General features: G+C 40.1%; 1 pseudogene across 1 annotated transcript; it reads right to left on the bottom strand.

The window, feature by feature from the left end:
* Positions 1-7277: 7277 nt before the first annotated feature.
* Positions 7278-8636, bottom strand: LOC307104571 (heterogeneous nuclear ribonucleoprotein A1-like; annotated as a pseudogene). The gene is made up of 2 exons: positions 7666-8636; positions 7278-7415 (listed from the first exon to the last, which is right to left on the bottom strand). The product of its transcript is annotated as a heterogeneous nuclear ribonucleoprotein A1-like (transcript).
* Between the last annotated feature and the right edge of the window lie 535 nt (positions 8637-9171).

Below are 9171 nucleotides of genomic sequence, written 5' to 3'. Positions count from 1 at the left end.
GGCTGATGCTCTATCCACTGAGCCAAATCGGGAAGGGTATGCAATGCCTGTTAAGGGCTCACCTGCTATTCATCCATTTGGACCCCAGGGTCACTGTGGACAGAGTGGTGCTTTCTCTCTTGCCCGTGTAGCCTACTACTTGTGCCATTATAGGATCTTACACGAAATTACTTGTGTATGTAACTGGACTGAAAGTCAGCAGAGGACACCTACAATAGTTTACTTATTTTTGTGTCCACACCCACAATGCACGGCATACAGTGAGTGTTCATAGGCTGAATTATATTGAACTCTTCTAAATTTGTGGATTAAGAGTTTATGGTACTCAACATTTATTCTGGACCTGCCTTCTTATTTCCTAATTTTTTTCTGATTCACCCATTACCCGGCCCCTCCCTGAGAACTTGGAGTCTATAGAGAGGAGTCTTCATTGTTGAAAATGCATTTACCAGAATATGTATATTTCCAGAATAAGCATATTTTAAAGGAAAGTTTTTTTAAAGTATTGTGCCCACAGATGAGATTTAAAACTTGCAGCTACAGAAGCTCTGTTTATCAATCATTTCGAAATAAATTATTTTATTTGGAACAAATAACTTTTTATAAAATAATGCCACTTGTTTTTAATTTCCTGATGTCTTTTTATGTAGGAAAAGTGAGTGTGGTCTTGCCAATGTGTGTTCCACTAGCAGAGGGACTTGTACAGAGGTAAGTGAAGCCAGCTCTATATCCACATCATGAGATGCTTCAAAGAGAAAATCCATTTAAATTAAAAACCCAGTTAAATTAATTTCAGTATAATTCAGGTTTTTCATCCATATCAATGGAATCAATGTAAAGGTTTATTCTTTCAAAGGTTAAACATCTGACATGTTGTAAATTTTTCTGTAAATTCAATTAAAAATTTAAGACTGAAAACAAAATTGTGTGCTTGTGTATTTGTGTTGATTATACTAATTTATGCTTTGATGACACAGAGTCTTAGAAAATAATATTCTTACTAAAGTAAGCAATCTATGGAGCATATTTATACTCATAATTGGTTGTGGTGCACATATATTTCATACTTGTGTTCAGATAAGCTTATGATATTTTATTAATCAAAGAGAAGTTATACTTTCCAATATTTATGTATGTATACCCAAAGTTAGAATTACTGAACTCCAAAATTATTGCCTAACTAGATGCCCAATGCAAGAAGATTCGTGCAGAATGGGCCTTCCTTACAGTGGCTGCTGGCACAGCCTTTCCTCCGACCTGGAGCTGCCTTTCTGTCTTCCCACACTGTCCAGAGCCCCGGAATGGCTGGTGCAGTGCGAAACGCCTGCATCTTCGCCACGGGCATCTGTGTATGCAAATTAACCCACCACATTTGTTTGGTTAATTTGCATACTCACTTCTGATTGGCTGGTGGGCATTGCAAAGGTAGGTCAATTTGCATCTTTCTCTTTTATTAATGTAGATTAACTTCCACCTTCCAACACAAATAAAGGGGACTTTTTTTTTTTTAATCTCCTTTTCAACATTATTCCAGAAGTCCTGGCTAATGCAAAAACCTAAGGGAAATAAAAATAAGTACTGAGATATAAGCATCACAATCATCCTCTTAGGAGAGATACATGTATATACATGCATCTGTGCACAAAAAGAGGGGGAGGGGTGCAGTAATAGATCTAACTGAAAGTAACCTCACAGGGTGATCTGATCATAAATTTCTACCTGGCAGATCATGGTGGGTAGTCACACACCAGGCATAGAACTTCTTTAGTAAAAGGTTTAATCTTTGCTGTAAGCAAGCCCTGCCCATTGTTTCTGGGCATTAGGTTAACTAAACACCTTGGAAATGCTTCTTTTCAGACCTCTCAGAAGTGAAAATACCCTCAAGAAAATACATAATCCCCACCTTGATTTCTCCCACTTCCATGTAATCTTCTTAATTCTAAATGCACAAAAGAAGCTGTATCCCAGCCAGCATGGCTCAGTGGTTGAGTATCGACCTATGAACTAAGAGGTCAGGGTTCAATTCCCAGTCAGGGTATTGAACATGCCTGGGTTGCAGGCTTGATCCCCAATGGGGGGCATGCAGGAAGCAGCCAATCAATAACTCACTCTCCTCATTGATGTTTCTATATCTCTCTCCCTCTCCCCTCCTCTCTGAAATATATAAATGAAGCTGCAAACCACCTTTCTGAGAAGCATTTTCTCAGTCTGTTGAGATCTTGCTTCCAGGCATAGCCTCTGTTTGACTCAAATAAATTTCTATAAAAAATCTACAGATTTGGATGGTCTTATTTCAACAGAATACAGTTGATTTTTATTATGCATCCTCTAAAGGGAGAAATACTAGTAAAGGGATTTTCTATAATAAAAATCTTATGGAAAACTTTCCAAATATCCATTTGAGACATTATTTCTTCTCCCCAATGTTCCACACTCAAGGTAGCGAATAAAAATGTCCTCTGCTCTGTCACCTGCGGAGGTTCTGTCCCAGCACACTCCTCTCCTCCCTTAGCTCCTCTGCCCTCTGAGGCAACCACATCTGCTGCCTCCCAGGCAGAAGTGAGCACTGGGACTTCCACTCCTGTCTCCTGGGTGCACCAAATCCCCTAAAAGAGTTGGGGGCCATGTGACTCCTTTTCACAAAGAAATTTTGGAAACAGTAGTTCTTTTCTCATCCTGAAATCGCCTGTAGGGTGGAACTTCCAGTGGAGGCCCATTTCTCCCATCTATTAAAACATAACTTTTAGACCCTAATTTGGCACTTAACACTATATTTCTTGGTGTTTTAACAGGGTGTTTAGAGACATACACATACTGGTTAATTGCCAGTTTGTTGCTTCTTGGTGAAAAGTGAGAGCTGCTATGCAGATACTCAATAATGAGACTGTATATACACTCAGCCGTCCACATCTGGTAGAATAGGCTTATGAATTACTGAATGCAAAACATTTAACCATCAGTGCTCTGAAGTTTAGAGAGAAAAGAATCCTATATAATGAAACCCTAATATGCAAATTGACCGAACAGCAGAACGACTGGTCGCTATGACGTGCACTGACCACCAGGGGGAAGATGCTCAATGAAGGAGCTGCCCCCTGGTGGTCAGTGTGCTCCCATAGGGGGAGCACTGCTCAGCCAGAAGCCAGGCTTACAGCTCACGGCTCACGGCTCATGGCGGACGAGGTTGGTGAATACAGTGGACGTGGAAGGAGCCTCTCCCGCCTCCGCTGCAGGTGGGCAGTAATGAGTGAGGGATCCCGGACTGCAAGAAGGCACAGGCCATGCTGAGGGACCCCCCCACAGTGCACGAAATTTCATGCACTGGGCCTCTAGTGTGAAATAATGCCATTGTCTCTGGAAGCTGTGCATGCATGTGTGTATGTGCGTGTGTGCAGGCATGTACATTCTGACATGTGTGTTCTATGCCCTCCTAACTGAAAGATGAGTTGACTACTCATTTAGAAAGTTATTTTACAATGCCCCCAAGTATCTCCTTTTATCCCATATAATTTTCCAAATAATGAAAGTGAATTTCTTTTCTTTTTAAATATACTTTTATTGATTTCAGAGAGGAAGGAAGAGGGATAGAGACAGAAACATCAATGATGAGAGAGAATCATTGATCAGCTGCATTCTGCACTGCGTCTCGCACACCCCACACTGGGGATTGTGCCAGAGCCTGCCACCCGGGCATATGCCCTGACTGGGAATTGAACTGTGACCTCCTGTTTCACAGGTCGATGCTCGACCATTGAGCCACACCCGCCAGGTGACCCCACTGTATGACAGACAGCGTGCTAGGTACCTTGGCTTTGTATTTTTCAGGTCACAGGAAAATGCCATAAAATGAAGCAAAAAATTCAAAGGGCACTACAATATAGCTTATGTAATAGTTAGGGGTAACTTTCAGAATCCACAAACCTATTCTCTTTATGACTGAGAACCCCACTTATCAAATATCCAGATGAATCTCAAATATTGATCAATTAAAAAGACGACGTTTCAGAGAGAAGGGTGGTGGGTGGGAAATGATTAACGGAGGAACTTACATGCATATATGCATAACCCATGGACACAGACAATAGAGTGGTGAAGGGTGGGAGGGGCAGGTGCAGGGTGGAGGGGGTCAATGAGAAAAAACACAAATAAAGGGGACATCTGTAACACTTTCAACAATAAAGATAAATTTAAAAAAAGACCTTCATGTTATGAAACCAATGAATACAAACTAGAATGTAGAAACATCTATTTTTACTGGGTTTAAATAACTATATAAAATAATTCTTTTCCTTTAAAATGATATATGCTATACCTGTCCCTTGCAATCCTTATTATTCTTAGAATGCCTTAAATCAATTGTTTCCACATGCTATCGTTTTTGTAGTGGGTTATTATGCCCACATGTTTTATAATTAATATTTATATGATTCAGTTGTTGGTTAAAGACTACAAGAAGAGACAAAACTGGTGGTAAGCTAAAAATTACTTTTGAAAAATGGGTTTTGAAAACAATCTGGTGAGCTCTCTTCAACTTGGACTGATTTAGAGCAATTTATTAGAGCAGTTTTGTTCATTCCCAAGTGATTCACAGGTTATCGGTCTCAGCAAGGATAATAATTGTAACCAAAGTGCTGACAATGTCCACACTAAGACTAAGATTATTACTAATACCGGAAGTACATGAAAATACCTCTCCTACTGTCCTGCTCAATAGGATGAGCTTGTTGGCATCTCTTTGGGTACTGCTTACTGAACCTTCTGATTTCATCTTAGAAATCCCACAGGGTTCAGAAAGTCAACTTGTCCAAAACAGTATTAAAAACTAGCCTGCCAGATGTTAAAACTTGTTATAAAGCTAAGTAGCTAAAATAACATGATGCTGGGGCAGGAAGAGAAACAGATCAATGAAATACAAGAGAAATAGCTCCAAATACATGTAAAAATATACAACAGAATAGAAACCACATTTCAATTGAAGGGGAAAAGACAGATGATGCAATAAATTGTTTTGGGCAATGGGCTAGCCATTTGGGGATATTTCTTCTTCTAGCATTAGTATATAGTATCATGTCATCTGCACATGACAGTTTTACTTCTTCCATTCCAATTTGGATGTATTTCATTTCTTGTCTGGAAAAAGTGAGAGTGGAATTTTTGTTTTGTTACTGATCTTAAAGAAAAAGATTTTAGCTTTTTACTGTTGAGCATGATGTTAGCTATGGTTTATCATATATAGCCTTCATTATGTTGAGATCTATTGCCTCTCTCCCCACTTTGCTGATAATTTTTATCATAAATGGATGCTAGATTTTGTCAAATGATTTTTCTGCATCTATTGATCTGATGACATAATTTTAATCCTTCATTTTTATGTGGTATATCATGTTAATTGATTTGTGGATATTGGACCAACCTTGCATCCTAGGAATAAATTCCATTTGGTCATGGTGTGGTGTTCTCTGATCCAGGGAACTCAAAGAACACCACATCACCACATATAATAAATAGCCCCAAATGGACACCTAGGAATATCATATTAAAACTGTAGGAAAGCAGAATCAGAGAGAAAATCTAGAAAGAATCTAGAGGGGAAAAAAGATATTTTTTTGTTTAGAACAACAAGAAGTATTATATTAAATTTCTTTTCAGAAATCATACAAGCAAAAAGTGAAATATTTAAAGTGTTGAAAGAGTCCTCTGGTATGGCTCAGTAGTTGAGCATCAACCCATGAACCAAAAGGTCACTGGTTGGATTCCTAGTCAGGGCACATGCCTGGGTTGCAGGCTCAAACCCCAGTGTGGGGTGTAGATGTTTCTCTCTCATCAATGTTTCTATCTCTCTCTCCCTTCCTTTCTCCCTCAAAGCAATAAAACATATTTTTTTAAAAGGAGAAAAGTTCAATCTTCTCTCTTAAAAAAGGACTTTTACTTTTCTTATTCTTAATTTATCTAATAGATAACAATTTGTTCAAAATAATAATAGGAACAATGTATTGTGTGGTTATGGCTAATTGGTAAGTGAAATGAATGACAAATATGAAGGATGTGAAGGAGGATTTGGAATACTATACAGTGTTATAAAATATCTGCATTATATATGAAGCATTACCAGATTAGTTGTGAATGTATGCTGCAAACTCTTGGGCAAGTAATGCAAACATTTTTTAAATAAGTACAATTGATATGCTAAGAGAAGAGAGACACGGAATCCTAAGATGTTCTATTAAAACTAAGAAAGCAGAAAAGGCAAGGACAAAAAATGCGACAAACAGAAAACAGTTAAAAATATGGTAGATATTAACCCAACTATTAAGTAACCACTCAAATGTGAATAGTATAAAATACACTAATTAAAAGACACACAATCTAGCCCTAGCTGGTTTGGCTCAGTGAATAGAGTATCAGCCTGCGGACCAAAGGGTCCCATGTTTGATTCTGGTCAAGGGCACATGCCCAGGTCACAGGCTCCATGCCCGGTAGGGGGCATGCAAGAGGCAGCCGATCAATGATTCTCTCTCATCATTGATGTTTAAAAATATATTTAAAAATAAAAAGACATACAATTGTAATTAATGAATAAAATAGACCCAGAGACATAGAAGCATGGAATAGCCTGTCGAACACCCTAAAGGAATTTGAACTTCACCCGGTTGGGTAATTTACCATGATGGCTTCAGAGCAGACTCACTTTACACAGCACAATCTAGAAAAGACATTTATTAACCATCATGATCAGACTATTATTTAGCAATCAACAGCATGGGTGCAAAACAAAAAACTACATTAAAACGCTTTGTTGGAATGTTTTATATTTTCCACAAAACAGAAACTAAAATAACCTGTTATACAATTAGTCACAAATGTAGTCCTCGAGTTTTTTGCCCATTCACATGAGTATTGCCTAAAACATGGGTCCAAAATTTGAAGATTCTTATTGGTAGCAGCTAGGCCCTGCCACCACTGTGCTTGGCTGAGTTCACAAATCATTCATTTTTATGTGCTATATCATGTTAATGGATTTGTGGATATTGGTCCAACCTTGCATCCTGAGAATAAATCCCATTTGGTCATGGTGTGGTGTTCTCTGATCCAGGAAACTCAAAGAACACCACATCATCACATATAATAAATAGCCCCAAATGGACACCTAGGAATATCATATTAAAACTGTAGGAAAGCAGAATCAGAGAGAAAATCTAGAAAGAATCTAGAGGGGAAAAAAGATATTTTTTTTCTGTAGCTTCTCTCCCCTGCTTAAATTTGTTTCCTGGCAGTAATTAAAACTTTCTACCACTGCTATAGCTACTGCTACTGCTGGAACCACCATAGCCACCTTGGTTTCATGGTTTGGCAAAGTATAGACTTCCACCACCATAAGGGCCAGAGCTTCTGCTGCCAAAGTTTCCTCCTTTCAATTTAATGAACAAACTGAACTACCAAGCAAAATAGAGACAGACTCATAGAGAGCAGGCAGACAGCTCGGGGTTGAGGGGGAGGTGGTAGAGAGGGATTGAGCAAAGAAGAAAAAAAAAGAAAGAGAACTCATGGACGTAGACGACAGTGTGGTGATTGCAGGGGTGAAGGGGGATGGGTGGGGGTGGAAGAGGGCATAGAGGGGATAAATGGTGATGAGAAAATCAATCAATCAAAGTTTCCTCCTTTCATGGGTCCAAAATTTGAAGATTGTTCGTTGTAATTGCCGAAATCCTTGTAGCTTCTGCCACCTCCAAAACTGTTTCCACCACCGCCAAAGCCGCCTCTGCCTCCTCCATGGTGATAGCTGTCACAGCTGCCACTGTCGCCATAGCCACGGCCCTGGATTCCATAACCCTGTCCACCACTTCCACAGGTTCTGCTTCCTCCAGAGTAACCAGGGTTACCTCTTCCATAACCACCATCATTATCAAATCCATGATAGCCATCCCCACTGCCACCAAATCCACCACCATCATGGCTGGCACCAAAGCTACCTTGACCACTGAAGTTTCCCCCACGACCAAAGTTGTCATTCCCACCAATACCACCTCCACAACTTCCTCCGAAGTTTCCAGAACCACTTTGACCTCTCTGGCTGGATGAAGCACTAGCCATCTCATCTCTTGCTTAGACAGGGCTCTTCTTACTTCACAGTGGTGGCCATTCACAGTATGGTATTTCTGAATGACAACCTTGTATACAGAGTTACGGTCATAAAGGGTTACAAAAGCAAAGTCTTTCTTTTTGCCACTGCCCCGGTCAGTCATGATTTCAATTACTTCAATTTTCCCATACTGTTCAAAATAATCTCTTAGGTAATGTTCTTCAGTGTCTTCTTTGATGCCACCAACAAAAATCTTTTGCACAGTTAAGTGGGCACCAGGCCTTTGAGAATCTTCTCTTTGGTTCCACAACTCTTCCACCCCCCTCATGTGGCCTTACATTCGTGGCTGCATCCACCTCCTCCACAATGGCACACATGACCAACCCAAAGCCTCTGGAGCACTCGGTGTTTGGATCTCTCATCACCACACGGTCTGTGAGCGTCCCTATTGCTTGGAAAGGCTCCGTAGACTCTCACGGGATGTTTCAAAGGTCAAACTTCTGATAAAGAGCTTCTGCAGCGGGTCCAGCTCTTCGGGAGACTCTGACTTAGACATGACCACTGTGGGAGGGGTAGCAGTGTTGTTCATGCCCCAGAGTAGTACCACCTAAGCAGGTAGAACTTGGGGGTATTTATCCTTCAACTCTCATCAGCCTGGGCTGAGTGGTGCTCCTGGGAGCACTAAGTTGCATCTCCATCTAGCCTGCCCAAGCACAAACAAGAGAAAGGCCTCCCAAGTCCATGCAATAGGACATCAGAGCTATGAACTAGAACCATTTGTGCCCAAAAGAGGGCATGAAGCAATAATAGACAGATTTTAAAACATAGTATAGGGGGAAATGCATAAATAACAGCAAGAGTTATAGAGCAATATCATTCATGTGAATTAAAAACACAAGCAGAAACACCACCACACTACTGTAGACACATCACACTCATACCATATATGCAGACTCATTTCAATCACCTTATACAGGGCCTTGTGGGGTGGGGAATGATGAGTGGGACTGAGGATAGAAGAGGGGGAAAAAAAAAAGAATAGAAACTGAGGGGCCGCATGGAAATTGATGACAAAACAGTATCATAACCCA

Source organism: Cnephaeus nilssonii, assembly GCF_951640355.1.
Source record: "Cnephaeus nilssonii genome assembly, chromosome: 8".
Taxonomy (NCBI): Eukaryota; Metazoa; Chordata; class Mammalia; order Chiroptera; family Vespertilionidae; genus Cnephaeus; species Cnephaeus nilssonii.
Note: the sequence above shows the minus strand (reverse complement) of the source record. Positions and strands in the feature narration are given on the sequence as shown.